The 16,379-nt window shown below is 34.8% G+C and overlaps 1 protein-coding gene across 3 annotated transcripts in view; it reads left to right on the top strand.

Moving 5' to 3' along the window:
* Positions 1-16,379, top strand: part of LOC117122319 (guanylate cyclase 32E-like) — a 44,105-nt gene that overhangs the window by 4,177 nt on the left and 23,549 nt on the right. For all 3 annotated transcript variants that reach the window (XM_033267879.1, XM_033267880.1, XM_033267877.1), the window contains exon 2: positions 367-493. The gene's annotated coding sequence lies outside the window, so the exon portion shown is untranslated. The remainder of the gene's footprint in view (positions 1-366; positions 494-16,379) is intronic.

The following is a 16,379-nucleotide window of genomic DNA, read 5'->3' as shown; positions in this document are numbered from 1 at the left end:
TATATATATATATATATATATATATAATATAATATAATATATATGTCCTTATTAAACACTGTATATGTACCTTTGATGATATATATTATATTTATTCAACAGTGTTAACGGCTAACTTCCTTTAATATCATATATATATATATATTATATATATCCTATATATATATAATATATATATAGGCCTATATTTCGTCTGCCGATGTTATGTGATATTTCACGTGACCAATCAATGCCTCTGGTTTTGTCAAACTTTTGAGACCATACAAGCATTATCTTCTATCAGATGGCCATCCCTTCTCCGCATCCTCCAATTCGAGCGATTCATTTTACATTGCGTCTGATTATTTTGCGTCATTTGTGTATTAGGGGCTCACTGTCAAACACTGTATAACGTTTCGCTGAAAACAGAACATATTGGGCGATTACACTGTGGAAGATACAATAGAGCTGAGCATTACTTATTTTCAGGACAAATATATGCACAAGATAAGTAGTAAGTACCAACTTATTTTGATCTCAATAATTACCACCGACAAAATTAAATGTTAGCTGTATTATTAGTGAGTGTTCAATTTAGATTTATAACGCTTTTATAGTAGTACAAATACAATTTTAATACAAGATTGAGATATAAGAAATNNTTATTATATATACCAGCATCTTATCTCGTGGCTTGATGCGCGTAATGTTTAATGACATGGAGACTCAATGTACCTGGACGAACTTTATGTATTTATATACGAATTAAACGCATTGTTATTGCTAGTTATATATTTAGGCACAGAGTCGACGATTTGTAAGTGAGTTTACTTACCTTATATTTGACGTATTTTATGAACCCCTTCCCCCTTAATTGTATTAAAAAAACAATTGTATGTATTCTTGATACCGCAATAGGCCTAAATATATTCGAATGTTCATAGGCCTACGTCATAAAACGCTTAAAACGCCATCGCGGACTCCGGCCCCAGCGTCTGGGGGTCCTAAAGAGCCCCTGCCCAAGGGCCTCCGGTCTCTTCGTTACACTGCTCCCTACCGGTAAGATTTTTAAGGTATGAGAGTGCAACTTCCGGGCACCTAGGGGTCCATGTTTTTAAAATTTGTGGCAGTTTTTGGTGTGGACTCTCGAGCACCCACTACCGCCAAATCCTGCATCCACCCGGACCCGGTAGCTCTGACACGAAGAGACATTAGGGGAGCAGCAAGTTATTGTACGAGATAATCCACACCTGAGTTCTTAAGACTCTCAGGAGCTAAATAAATCGAACTACATTACATCAAAGTGAATTTTTGAATTAACATCGAGGGCCGCACCCAAACTTTGATGTTTTCAGTGTGCCCTCCAAAAACCTTCATGCACTGCTTTTACATCACTTTATTCTCAGTTGAAATACTACTTTTTAGAGATGGTCGGTGTCGGGCCGTAAAAAAGTACGTGTTTTCTAGCCAAAAATGTTTGGCGGACTGCACACGTAGGCCTACAGGGGTTTTGATTCATTTTCGAGGGACGCAAACACATCACTGTCGGTCCGCACTTTGCCCACCTGTGCATTACATAAAGTAGTTTCGTTATGAGGCTGAGTGAGTGGAGTTTTTGGTTTTGAGGACGATCCTGTCACTTGTTACGAACCCTAGACTGGAAACATCTTATCCACAAAGGCGTTCATTCCTATGTCATACATTTTCCTAAGTAAAAGTGTTTGGGCGAGGTACCGTACTATGCGTATTTGAAGAGGAGTGGAGCGGAGCGGGGTGGGGTGGTAGTGGTGGTGGTTGAAGTAAATTAATTGGTAACATATTTTGGGAGATTTATTTTATAGAAAGGGATTTGCGGTTGGCGAGATATACTCTCTACTGAGTGCTCTTAAACCCACTTGAAGTTTGTTCAAATTAGTCCTAATGTATTTAGGCCTATTGAGAACGTCCATGTAGCCTATTAGTTGATAGCGCCCACCTTTTCTTTTTGTTTAATTTTTTTTAAAGGAAATCATTCGTTTCCATTAATCATGTTACTGCATCCACAAATGAGGTGGTAATGTGCATTGTACAGCATATTCTTAAACCTATGATGGTGTTTTTTTTATTTAGAAGTGTTTTTATTTCTTATTTTTTACTGGTGTAGGCCTATTATGTGTTTACTACATAGACTTTGTATACCGTACTTTACCGCTATTAGTGTAACATTATTATTATCATTATGACGTAGGCTACAGATGTTTTTAACAACACTGTGCTATAATAAAAAAAATACAATGGGATTTTGTGATTACTTTTACATCATAAGATACTTTATTGATGGTCGGCCTAATATACCATGCCCTGTGGGAGTGATATGTTTACTTGTATAAAACAGCAACCGTCTAGCGTTTAAATATTATTATAACAATATTTTGAACATGTTTACGATTACACTGCTGTTGTGGGATGAAAACAAGAATAATACGGAAGGCGGCTTGTCATTTAATAAGAATATGTTGAAATAAATTCATCAACAATAATAATATTTTAACAATAATAGTTAATAATATAATATATGATATATTTATTATTATTATTATTATCATCATCATCATTATTATTATTATTGTCATTATCATTATCAAATATTATTATTATTAACAATAATAATAATAAAGTTCAATAATAATATCTTAGCAATAATAATTAATAATATAATAATATTTCTAATGATAAATAATAACAATAATAATGTGTGTATAGCACGTATCCAGTTTTCCGTTGCTAACCACATTGCGGTTGACACAGCTCTAACAAAGAGTCAATTTGGTTTTCGACGTCAACCCAAACTGTATGCTGAAACTCATCATTAAACTATCACTGTTTTATTCCACTGGGCGACGTTTTTCTATATCATAATGCTATCGGTGACAAGCAAAGCACAGATGATAATCAGATGGAGAATCCCGTGCTCCTCCATGCCGTAGCAAAAACCGTGTACAAGTACCTTAAGTAGTATATACTGTGTGATCAGTAGCGAATCCAGGAATTCAAAATAGATGATTTGATTTGATTTGATTCAATTGATATCAACTTAAAAACAACAAAAAATCGGAACAACTGAATACAATGAAACACAATTGGAAAAACAAGTCATCAATGTTGATATCTGGGATAACCCTCTAAATCCCAATAAAGGATTTATTTCCAGAGGGGTCTCAATAAACACAAAACAGATGAAACCAACAACAATGAAACTAAAAATTCATTAAGAAACCACCAGGGAGTGCGAGCGGGCCTAGAGAGGGATTTGCAGAGAGAGGGTGTAGACCAGCTCAGCCCCCCCCCCCCCACACTTTTAAAATTTGATTATAATTTCCTTTTTCTTTACACTTTTTTGATAATTTTGAAAAAGCTGGGGAGGGGGAGCTGTCCTCTTCTTTAATCCACTGCTAATACACAGGTCTTTGTCAATCAAGGAAAATTTGTATTTTAAATGTTTAATAATTGATTTTTTGATTAATAGTGTCTGTAAGTTTGAGGGTTTGAATTATTAAAAATGTCAACTATTAGGAATCGAGGTATGTTCTGTTATTAATAATAATGATTATGATAATAATAATAATACTAATAATGATAACAATAATAATATTAATAATAATAGTAATAATGATAATAATATTTGATAATGATGACAATAATAATAATTATGATAATAATAGTAATAATAATAATAATACTAATAAGTCCCAGGCCGATTCTGGAAATTTTGTTCAATTCTGATACTTATTATGGCTATTATATTTGAACCAAAATAATTTTTTTGTCCTTTTTTGTTGTGGCAACCAAGGCATAAATGTAAGGGGAGTATTAACCCATGGCACTGTTTATTTAGTTAATGTATTAAAACATTCAAGTTGCTTCTAGTTTAATTATATTTGGGGCATATATTTTATTAGTGTACTTTACCTTGTTTACATGCGTAGAAATTGGTAACCTAAGAGGTTTGTGGCCAATAGGTACTTCTGTCACTGTTTCTTCACTACCAGCCAACAACAAGAGTAATTGTAAAACAGCTTTTGTTTCTGTACTAAGATCTGTAGGTAAAGAGGAGATTCCTTTTAATCTGTCTCTTATACACATCTAGATGTGTATAAGAGACAGACTGAATACAATGAAACAAAATTGGAAAAACAAGTCATCAATGTTGATATCTGGGATAACCCTCTAAATCCCAATAAAGGATTTATTTCCAGAGGGGTCTCAATAAACACAAACCAGATGAAACCAACAACAATGAAACTAAAAATTCATTAAGAAACCACCAGGGAGTGCGAGCGGGTCTAGAGAGGGATTTGCAGATAGAGGGTGTAGACCAGCTCAGCCCCCCCCCCCCAACACTTAAAATTTGATTACAATATCCTTTTTCTTTACACTTTTTTTGATAATTTTGAAAAAGCTGGGGAGGGGGAGCCGTCCTCTTCTTTAATCTACTGCTAATACACAGGTCTTTGTCAATCAAGGAAAATTATTATTTTAAATGTTTAATAATTGATTTTTTGATTAATAGTCTCTGTAAGTTTGAGGGTTTGAATTATTAAAAATGTCAACTATTAAGAATCGAGGTTTGTTCTGTTATTGATAATAATAATTTTGATAATAATAATAATAATACTAATAATGATAACAATAATAATATTAATAATAATAGTAATAATGATAATAATATTTGATAATAATAATAATAATAATAATAATAATAATAATAATTAATAATAACAATAATAATAATAATAAATATATCAAAGGTTTTTAATGCTTTCCAAAATTGGTGTTGTTAGTTAATTAATATTATTAATATAAGGCCTATCATCACCCATAAATAAAAAAATGAAATCAAATTAGGCCTATCCTCCCCGCAATTCTTCCCAATTGTTAGCGATGCCAATAGTTAGTAGAATCCATCAATTCTCAATATCAAGTATGAGATGAATTAACTCATAACCCCATTACATTTTATGACATGATGATATAGAACTGGGTGGAAGCCAACCTATACTGGATTTGACTGACTACTTTCGGAACGCTTCAAGCACGATTGAATATTTTACCTCGGTCAAATAATATTTGAAGTGTGTGGATTAATTATCTTGAATATGACCATTTTTTCGTCGCCCTTATTGCTGAAGGCACTTGCGTCTATCAATTTGTGTTGCTAAACATTGTTTTAGCCTAAATAAAAACTACTGTACGTCGTCATTCCATTAAAAATGCTAATGAGATATGCTCCGAGTAACATTAATTTCATGCCTAGTGAACATAAAGTATTATGCAAACAAGCTAGGATCGTCGAAATTTATGACCTTCAAAATCATTGGTCCCATGTTTTCAGAAAAGAACAGTCGAGTAAAAAAAAATCCAAGCTATCGTCGTCCCTCTTTAACATATTAACTTGATCCTGCGATTTTTCAGAAGAGTGAAGATCAGACAAAGTTACAGGCCCATAATTTTTAAAATAATTTATGTAAGCGTTCTGAGACAGTTTGTGATATTGATTTTTATACTATGCGAATCGGGCAAGGATTTTTAACCATTCGAAGTAATTAAATGTATCATTACTGTAGCGAGAGAACGGTCCAGTCAGAGTGTTTACTGTACTCATTAAAGCTGAACGGGCATTTGGCGGAAATTCAACACGTCGTCATATTTCAAAAGCTTAGAATATCAATTGGATTTTACTGGTGGCGATGTATGCGTACATTTTATACAGATATTAATGTCATATTAAAAAACACAATGAGAAATATTCAAAATCATTAGGGCCCTAGGCAGAATGGGGCTCCCGCCTTCCTTGATAATCTGATTGCATAAAAGCATTTTGCATTATTCACTAATTCTAACCATAAAGAAAATATTTTCTTTATGATCTAACAAAATCTGAATGTTGTTGTTACTAGGCCTACTATTGTTGTAGTTGCTGCTACTGCTGTTGTTGTTTGTAATCGAACATTTTAAATTCAATGCATTTTGTTCATTGTGAAAAGGTCACTATTTCGGAATTTGTGTACGTTGTTTGTTTTGTGAATTTTATTGTATTTTGTATGGCAAATCAAGTTAAGTGTTGAGTATTGACCACATAACACAGTCGGGGAACTGTTGGTATCCACTTAGGCCTATGTATAGATCCTTTCAGATCAGATAATGGATTTAAGTCCTCACAAAATTGCGAAGAAAGGGTTAGAAAGTGCCAAATGGCATTTTATTCTATTCAAGGCATTGAAGGGTAAAATTAGTAATGGGAGTCTGTTATGGTTTCTATTTTGGTAAATGGGTCCCAATGTCGTGAATTCTTACCAACTAGTCCTACGTCTGTCAGATTTTCCATAGTAACTCTAAATCTATAAAAAAAAAAATGTTTTGCTTAATTTTGAGGCTAATAATATCTAAGCTTTTCAAAACACTTTAGTTCATCATAAGAAACGTTGTTTTTCATTAATTTGGAAATTTGGAATTTCAATGTTCTGGTTGTCGAATGTAATAATACAGAGAACAGCACTAGATTTTAGAACTGCTACGATTATCCCCGAGGGCCTAAAAGAAACTAAACATATTCCACACATGATATTAAAATATTGCATATCATCCGATGCTCCCAATGCAAGGTCGCTGCAGCCGAAAATCATTTTCTTTAATGGGTAGTGTCACCTAGCAACAGATTGAGCACCGAAAATGAGCGTGTGAACGCATTTGACACATCTCCCAATAGCTCAATTACAAAAATATTTGTCCATTTAGAAAAGGTTAATATAAATAATAGCTGTATAAGGTGATTACTTCCCGTGATGATCACTTACTGAGATGTCAATGTTAATCCTGTTAATCTTGTTAATCTCAATATGGATTAGGAATTTAGAAACACTGCCATCAAACAGCGCATCAGATGAGGGATAGGCGGGTGATGCGAGAAATGCTCTTTAAAATCCAAAAATCGCATTCCTAATGATTAAGTTCAACTATGTGAACCTTTTAAGTTAGATTATTGAAACAAATATATCTCCCGTATAGAAATCAGGCGTGAACCCATAATTTTTGTTTTGGGAAAGTGTGGCTAAACATTGCATTGCTTGAGCAAACACCTACCCCAGTCGTATCAGGTCTAGGCGTGTAAGGCACGAACATTTAAGAATATTACACTCTATAAAAAAAATCTAGAGGCCCAGAAATGGCACTCTTGCATTTTAAATGCTTTTCAAGGTGTCTTAATTTGATAATTAGAAAGTTTTACCTAAAAACACAGCCTTATCATCAAATTATATCATTTCAACTTCTGGTGCGAACACTGGCCCAATGGACATAAACAAGTAGAATTACGTACTGGGTACATTTAGCATTTCTTAAATGTCAGCACCTAAAGTTGTATTTTGATTGTTACAACAAACACGAGTACAAATGGATGTACTTGGATATGATCACGGTTGAAGGTAATGTGTTGTTTTTGTCAATAACTACCCCGTTGGGTATTCAAAGGAGCTGAGATTAAAGCGTACTTGTAAGATCACCGAAATGTCACTGCGCACAATTGTCTTGAAGTTAAGTTTGGTTAAGTGCAATATTGGCCGTTGAGGGTCACGTACCAACACGCCATCACATTATTATTATTAGTACAGGTATAAGAGACAGTCCTGGAAGGCCGAAACGGATCCGTCTGCAGATATTGGGATTCCTTCCAGTGGATGCTTAGTTTATTTTGTCATTCTGATCGGATTTTCTCTACTGTTCCGTTTTAATTTTAAATAGTTTTGCATTATGTGGCCGTTTGCTGTTTTATGGGTTTTCCATTTGCCTTTTAAAATTTATATATATATATATATATATACTTTTTATATTCCGTTTTAATAACATTGGAAATATGCTATGACGAAATATATATTACAGCTCTGACATATACAACTGTATTATTACCGTACAATTAATATATTGATAGCATTTTTATACTACAGTAAGCGAAATTTAGGTCGGTGGATCTGATATGTAATTCCAAGGAGGTATAAAATATTGTGTACCTCCTTTTGGTAATTTCAAACTTCACTGTAGGCCTATTCATTGAGAGTGGTTCTGTCAAAGATCTTATCGGAGTGTCAATCAATCTTTAAAATTGACCAATCAGAGATAAGCTAGAAATACGTGCTTGTCCCATACATACGTGGTGTTCCCACAAGTGCGCGTGTTTATATGCGTTTAACTATCGTTTTGTGGGGCCTTAGAAACAATGGCTTGGTTCTCATGAGAGCCCTAGCATCCGGATCGGGAGCTAACCGTTAGCGCTAAACGTTAGCACCTGCGTGAGAACGCCCGATCGGTTAGCGCTAACCGTTAGCATTATCCGGATACCGCTAACGGTTAGCTAGCGCTATCGGTTAGCAAGTTGAACGCGTTTCTATCATCAACCAATCACACGTACGCGTTTACAATTTCCAATTTCTTATTGGCCAGTGATTCATCATATTTTTGGTATCCGGATTTTCTCGTATGGACGCACGGCAGCTAACGGTTAGCAGGATCCAGATCCTGCTAACCGTTAGCAGCCGTGTGGATATTGTTAATAAGGTCCACAAAACGATAGCGTTAACATACGTAAACAAGTGCGTTTGCAGGAGTAAACGTGTGCTAGTTTGGTGTGCGCTTATTCATGTATCTGTTGTGATTGGTCAAGCCATGGTTTCCATACAATCGCACACGCTATCACTGATAGCTTTCGGTAAAGCTGATTAGTCAGTCGAATCGGGGAGCCTTACCGATTACATCGAGGACTGCTACGCAGCATAACTATTGTTGAAAGCACTGTAGCGACCGCGTAGCGATTTTAAGGAAACCGGTTTTTTGTTTGTTTGTTTGTTTGTTTGTTTGATTGATTGAAAAGAAGGTCTATCATCAGGCCTACTGTATTAATTTCAATTAAATTCCAATTTATTTCATAAAACCTCCGAGATAGAAAGATAAAACATTCAATACATCACAAAATAAAACAAAAAACACATCCAAATACCAATCAAACGATCAATTATATGAAAATTTCAATGAGAAAAGAGAGAAAAAAAACTAAAAGTTAACTCATAAGAGTTGTGAGAAGAGGTCTCTGCCCTTACATTCTAAAAACAGATACTTCTGAAATAAAGCTTCATTAAAATTATACTTCAAATCATATTTCAGTTTTTTGTGGTAAAAGCTGTCAAATAACATTTTAACATTTTATTATTGGAAAGAGTGATTTTCTTTATTCTATCAACCAGTGTATTGCGAATTGATACCTTTTGGGAGGCCTCACAATTTAGTAAGTATGAGAGAAACTTTCGACATTTAGTCACTTTTAAAAATTTGTGAAATTAAGTCAAGATGATAATTATTAATAATGTCACAGACTTTTGGCAAACGAGAAGCCGAGAGCAGCGGAGACGATCTAGAGTATTTGGGTATGCCCAATGAAGTCTTGATAAGTTTACTATGAATTTTGTTCATATTAAATATGACGTCTGAATACATAGGCCTACATATTTTGAACAAAGTGCAGTATGTTGTCGTTCTCGTATCAATAGGCAGCTTCCGATTTGCTCGACGCTAGAACGGATTCACTCATGCGTGACCGTCCTACAAATTGTGTTCCAGAATCTACTCGCCCTAACGTTCTCGCATGCGCAGATGACTTTTAGTGACGTCATTATGTTCTACGTCCTACCGTCGTCGTGCAATCGAAAGCTCCCTAGTGTGAAATGGACCTTTCCGTAATGTCAATCAAAGTTAACATTTTAGTACAATAGATTTGTCATTTAGGTTTTTGAGGTTCAATAACATTTCTTATATAATAATTGGTTTGTTTTTAATCATATCAATCGTAACGAGTGGTGTTCTTTTTTTATCGCATGTAGCTTGCGATATAATTCTTACCACAATATTTACATATAGTTACAAGTATCATTCTATTATTTTTGGTATTATTATTATTACCAAATGCCTATGACTTACATTAGTTGACCTCTTTGTTATATTATTTTGATTATCACACATGATTATGTGTTCCGATATTTCGATTAGGTTTGTGAACTCAGAAATGATTAATATACAGAAAGGAGTTTATACACGATATCGAACGGTTTATTAAGTAGAAGTAGGGACATCTCTTCTGGTTTGATATTACGGTTCCTAAGCCGCGGTATCAGCGGAAATGCTACAAAGCTGATACAGCTACTGAGAACGGTTGCCGATAGCAGCCCATACGAGTTGATTAACAATATTGCAATAACTGGTCCTATGATATATGGAATGAAAAATCCTGAGAAAACTAAAGAACAAGACACGTAACCACTTAAATTAGGAAACTTACATTTACAATAGGAAGTAATGAGCGCGACAAGCACTGTGCGACAAAGGAGACAGACAACGCCAGAGGGATCATAGATGTTGCCAGTGAAGACGTCCACGGGACTACTAACGTCATTGAAGCGCCAATAAAAAGCGATATCATTGCAAAAATCCAAGAGTATTTAAAGTATTTCAGGATGATGTAGATGGCCGGAATGTGAATTGCAATATAGCAGCAACCCGCTGGTAGCCAAGCCAAACTGTACTCTGTAACAGTCGATCCAAACTCTTCGGAAGACCATATACCGTACACAGAGAGGAGAGACGCCCTTGGAATTGTCGAAGCAAACGTTGCAAATGCAGTGATTAGCAACTTTTTGTCCTGAAACAAAACTTTGAAATCATCAGATGGACTTTGCTGAATCACATTCGTTATTTCATCTGCGTAATTGTTTACTTTGTTTTTCTCTTTCTGATGTCGATCACTTCCAAAATATGCAAGCATTATAGATGATATTGAAAAGCAAGCAGCTAAAAACAAGAAAGGAATTGCTTGACCAATAGCATCGAACAGGACTCCAACGAACGTCACACCAATGTACTCCAAACCACTAGCACAATAAAGAAAAATACAGTTTTATTTTTTATTTCTTCGGAAGGTGATTGGCTAAGAATGAAGGCACATTCGCTACACAAGATGAGTGCAGTTCCGACACCATTAATAGCACGAGCAATTATAACAAATTCGATTTCGGCACTAAATGCATACATACAATTTGTAATAACCATAATTAAAGCTCCTAATGTCTGTATCCTGGTCGGTCCATGGCGGTCACACAACCACCCTGCAAGTGGAGAGCTCAGCAGTCCAACAACTTGCATGGTTATGAACATTACTATCCAAGAAAAAGTGTCCTAAATAAGTTCACATTCTTCTAAGGTATTGCCAGGTTCAGAATCAATGATCGGCTGGGGGTTTTCGACGTGAGCAGCCACCGTCAAAGACAATTGGCTAATGTTATAACAAGTGTTAGTGGGTGTTAGCCATTCCGAAGTTAACGGCACTACACCAACTAGAGTGATACTTTCAAGGCAATGGTTACACAGTATCCAAACAATGACAGAATAGTACGAATATTCTAGGCCCATTGCAAAAAACGATGCACGCAGATTAGGTCTTATTTACTGTTAAGCGCTAGAGCAAAATTCCAAAGCAAAACACTGATAAATTGTAAATATTTATTGATAATTTAACGCCTTTTGCTTGTTTCTGGTTACATTGGACCTTTATATACCCGTGCTCGGTCTAATAAATTTTATTATATCGAGGCCCGTTGATTCATCTTCATATCAGTTCGATCCGGTTTTTGTGTAAGTGTAATTTATAACAATAAGTTTAATAACATTGAGTGAGAATATTCACGCAATGTAAACCAGCAGTTTATTTAAAATTCTTATATAAAACTACGCAACAGAAGAGTTTTTTTTTTTAGGGTTAGGGTTAGGGTTATCACGGTGCTAACTTAATATATGAACTTTTGCTCAAGGCGAGATTTTTTTTCTGGCATGTCTTATGTATGAATGCATCCATGGTGCTGCTCCAGTTCGACCCTGTAATGAAATTGAAATGGTGTTTGACAGGCATTTACATTACACAAGAAATTCAAACTCCCTCACTTATTATTCCCAAATAAATATTGATAAAACGAAACAATCTTTCAGAATTGTTGTTGGTATTGTATGGAATAAATTACCATTTTTTTAAGAATCACTGTCTTTAAATACTTTTCAAATTCAATTACAAAAAACAGTTTTTTTATAATTTGTTGAAAATAATTTATTTTTTTTCAATTGTCGTTCTTACAGTAATTGTTTTATATTTTGATGTTTTCTTTTAAAACTCTACTGTAATTTACATTTTTTAAATCTTGTCTTTTTATCGTGATTTTAATAATGTAGAACAGGACTATATTATGATTATGATTATTAATTATTATTATTATAATTATGATTGTTATCAAGATATTTATTTTGTTACGAAGATATTTTTGAATAAATAAATACATGAAATATCTCCTGAAACTACAGCATTGCTAAAGATTGATTGAATTTAGTCAAGTTTTTAACCAAAGCCTCCATGATACACTAATGGAAGGGGTTATTCGCACGCTACCGTGCGAATTAGGAATAAGAACGCATTTGTACGGTATGACAGCCGTTACGTCATGAAACCTTAAATGCTGATTGGGTAGGTCTACCGTGCGAATAAGACTATCAAGAGTTTATTCGCACGGTACCGTGCGAATTGTCGAAAAAACTCTTATTCGCACGGTAGAATGTTGTAGATAGAAATACTGTATAATTATTTCACGGCATACCGTATGAGTTGGGCACAGCACAGACGTCTACCGTGCGAATAATGTATTATTTACTATTTTCACGGTAGACAACGTTTGTATGATAGGTTCTATCTGAAAAGGTATTTCGGTTCGATTAGGTATTCTCGTAACAAATTAAGTAGGCCTAAGTAGATCTCGTAAAATATTTAGGTCATTGAACCTTTTTGAGACGATACCGTGTTAAATATAGTTAATTCACGATGTACCATGCGAATTGAGAATAAGAACTTATTCGCACAGTATGACAGCAGTTACGTCATGAAACCTTAAATGCTGATTGGCTAGGTCTACCGTGCGAATAAGACTAATAAGAGCTTATTCGCACGGTGTACCGTGCCAATAACCACTTCCATATTAAAATGCTCAAACATTTGCATTCAGATTTCCATATTACAACTTGTAGTTGATATAGCTTACTACTGTACTTGGAATAACAGTGATTTCAGTTTGAGAAAGAACTTTGACTTTGTCATAAGTGGTTAATGCACACTCATTGCGTTGAGCTAATTAACGTGAACATAAAATCGAAGTTTCGAAGTACGTTGGTAGCTTTAAATAAAAGGGTAAGGTCAACAGTTTTTATATTCATTGACCAATGAAACTTTCTGGAGTGTCAATCAATCTTAACCATTGACCAATCAGAACAACACCAGAAATACGCGCGTATCGTACTCACCAATCAACAATATTCTAGAGGCGGGGCTTAGTGGAAATGTCGATTAACAAACACATGTCATTTCTTTTTTGCCTGAAACCCTAAATTGGCTGATAATAAAAGACATATTCAATTTGTGTCTCGTTCCTAGAATACCCTAAGAATACCCAGATACAAAATTAAATGGATTGATATGATTCTTTACAACCAATATGGTGATATGAATTATTATAACAAATAGGGTAATGTAAATTGTTATTAGAACCTTGGCATATATTCAGATAATTAACTTTGTATAATAAAGTGATATAACATACCTTGGAGATTAGATAGTACATTATAGAGAGATGGCAATGAACCTTAGACGAAATTTACTAAAAATAAATTTATTGTACAGAAGACTACATTATGTGCGCTCGTGCGTACTATGCGTGTACCTTCAGTATGCGTCACTCACGACTTGCACTCGAGCTCGTGCTTGACGTTGCTTATACGCAACAATAAATAATAATTGCAGATATTTCATAGTTTATCCATCTGTGCATCGGTACTAATAATAATATACAATTCATATTAACAACAACAACGCTGACGAAGACGATGATAGTGGTGGTGGTGATTAAAATTTTAAAGCTTGTTCTTGCTAGCCAATACAAATTCTTTTCAAGGATCACTCAAAACAAATACTTCTAATCTATGTAAATAATATGCATCAGCACATGTTATACATATGCCTACTATAATAACGCATAGGCCTAAGCGTGATTTTTAAAAATCTAAATCCATTAGTTGCAGGCTAGGTCTTTCAGATACAGAAATGTGATATTGTATGCATGGTTCAGTTTGGTTTTTATCGTTTTGCAAGCTCTATAAAGTTTTGTTTTAATACTACAGTATTACTAGTAATAGTAGTAATAATAATAATAATAATAATAATGACAATGATGATGACGGTGGTGATAATTGATAATAATATTAATAACATTAAAAAGTGAAAAAAAAAATGTGCTAAAGCGAGAAAGTAAGTTGTGATTTGTTGATCACAATTATTATAGTATAGTTAAAGCTTAGTAAGTTATAGTTAGGCCCAAGTTGTCTTGGATATTAAAGTAGATCCCTGATAAAAGATTATGAGAAATTTGTTAGCGCTTCATTTTGACTACATATAATGGTGAAGTGATGATGATTAATTTCACTATAAAAGTGTAATTTCCGGCCATCTAGAGGTACCGGTACTATTTCCTCAAATTTTCGCACCTCAGCCCCAACCATGGCTGAGGTGGTTGTGAAATCACGGCTTTGAAGTATATAAAGTACATATTAAAAAACAATGTTTATAAAATTTATTTTCTATGGTACGTCACACATATTAATAAGATCTCTATGGTTGCCAAAAATCCCTGATAAAAGATCATGAGGAATTTGTTGGCGCTTCATTTTGAGTAGGCCTATATTATGTAATCAATGCCGTAGCCAGCTATTGGGACAGTTGGGCAGTCCCACACAATTTTTCTATTGGGTCCACAAAAAATGGGTCTACATTTTCAAAAATATGTCTAAATTATGCTGTTTTAGCACAAAATGAGTCCTGTTTTTGAAAAATGGGTCCAGATTTCTCATATTTTGCGTAAAATGGGTCAACTTTTGGGAAAATTATATTGTTCTGCCCTGTTTGAAAATCCTAGCTACGGCATTATACAACGCTGATGTGATGATGATAAATTTTACAAAAAATGTCATTTTCTGGTCATCTAGAGGTACTATTACCTCAATTTTTCGCACCTCAGACCCAACCATGGTGTTTCTAAGGCAGGCTGGTGTGAGGTGGGTGTCGACTCACGAAATGTCCCCCCCCCCACCCTACCTCCACCTTTCAAAAGATATTGCGTCCTTCCTGAGTATGACATTAAACTCCATGGAGTCAACACCTGTCTCAGAGTATGTCTTAGTGACTGCTGATGAGGCGGGAGTGAATAAATTTGTTTTTAGGATGTGATTTGGTTTCACATGCCCATTTTTTTGTGATTATGACTATTTTGGATAAAGAATGTTTTGAACAGTGGTGGATTGAAGGCCCCCTCCCCCTAAATTGTTTTAGTGGAAAAAATATATAGGCCCTCTATCCAAATTTAAGTCTGAGAGTGTAATTTCCGGCCATCTAGTGGTACCCTAATCATAAATTTTCATAGGTAGGTGGTACCTCAATCTGTAAAAGTCCCCCCTGGGTCACCTCTCTATTGAATTCCTGGATCCACCACTGCTGAGTTTTATATAATTATTGTTAGGCTTACTAATATTATTTATAATGCGTTTATTGCAATTTTCACTTTATCATCTCAGAACAGCCCTAAAAGCTTTCAGAGCACACTACTTTCCAGGGGATTCTCCCCTGGACCCCCCAACGGGGTCCTACGTATCTGGCATAACGAATAATTTACACTTTTGCAAATTCAGTCTTGATCTGTTACTGTATGAAATGATCACTATACGGTCCCGTGTTACTTTTCGTATTTAAATGAAGTCTTTGATTAGTTTAGGTGTTTATATTTTGTAAATATTATTCTATTTTTTTTTTCGCTAATTCGTTTTGAATATATTTTTGGACGGGAAGTGTTAGTGCTGATGTAAATCTGTAATTTCCTTATAATTAATTATCATTACTCTGACAATTTCGGTAATAATGGATACGCTGCCTTTAATCAATCACCTGCGTACACCCGGCTGTCTCTGCGTTTAACACAATATCACCTGCTGCTGCTGTCTTCTACTTAACTACGTGTACGAACATATCTGAAATCCCTAACTAGTTACTTAAAAACATACATTTTAAAGTTTTTATAGGAACTGGCTCTGGGGCATACCGAATTTCCAAATGGAACTCTAGAGGAATGTGTCATTGATTTATATTTTTGGTCTATGGCATAGTTTCTGGTGACACTTTTTCTTTCTCGTCATTTCTCCATATTAAACAGGCAGGAGACACGATGCCTGTGCGGCTAATGAGCTTCCAA

Source organism: Anneissia japonica, unplaced genomic scaffold, assembly GCF_011630105.1.
Source record: "Anneissia japonica isolate Jap-2015-1 unplaced genomic scaffold, ASM1163010v1 scaffold287968_len422783_cov224, whole genome shotgun sequence".
Lineage (NCBI taxonomy): Eukaryota > Metazoa > Echinodermata > Crinoidea > Comatulida > Comatulidae > Anneissia > Anneissia japonica.
Note: the sequence above shows the minus strand (reverse complement) of the source record. Positions and strands in the feature narration are given on the sequence as shown.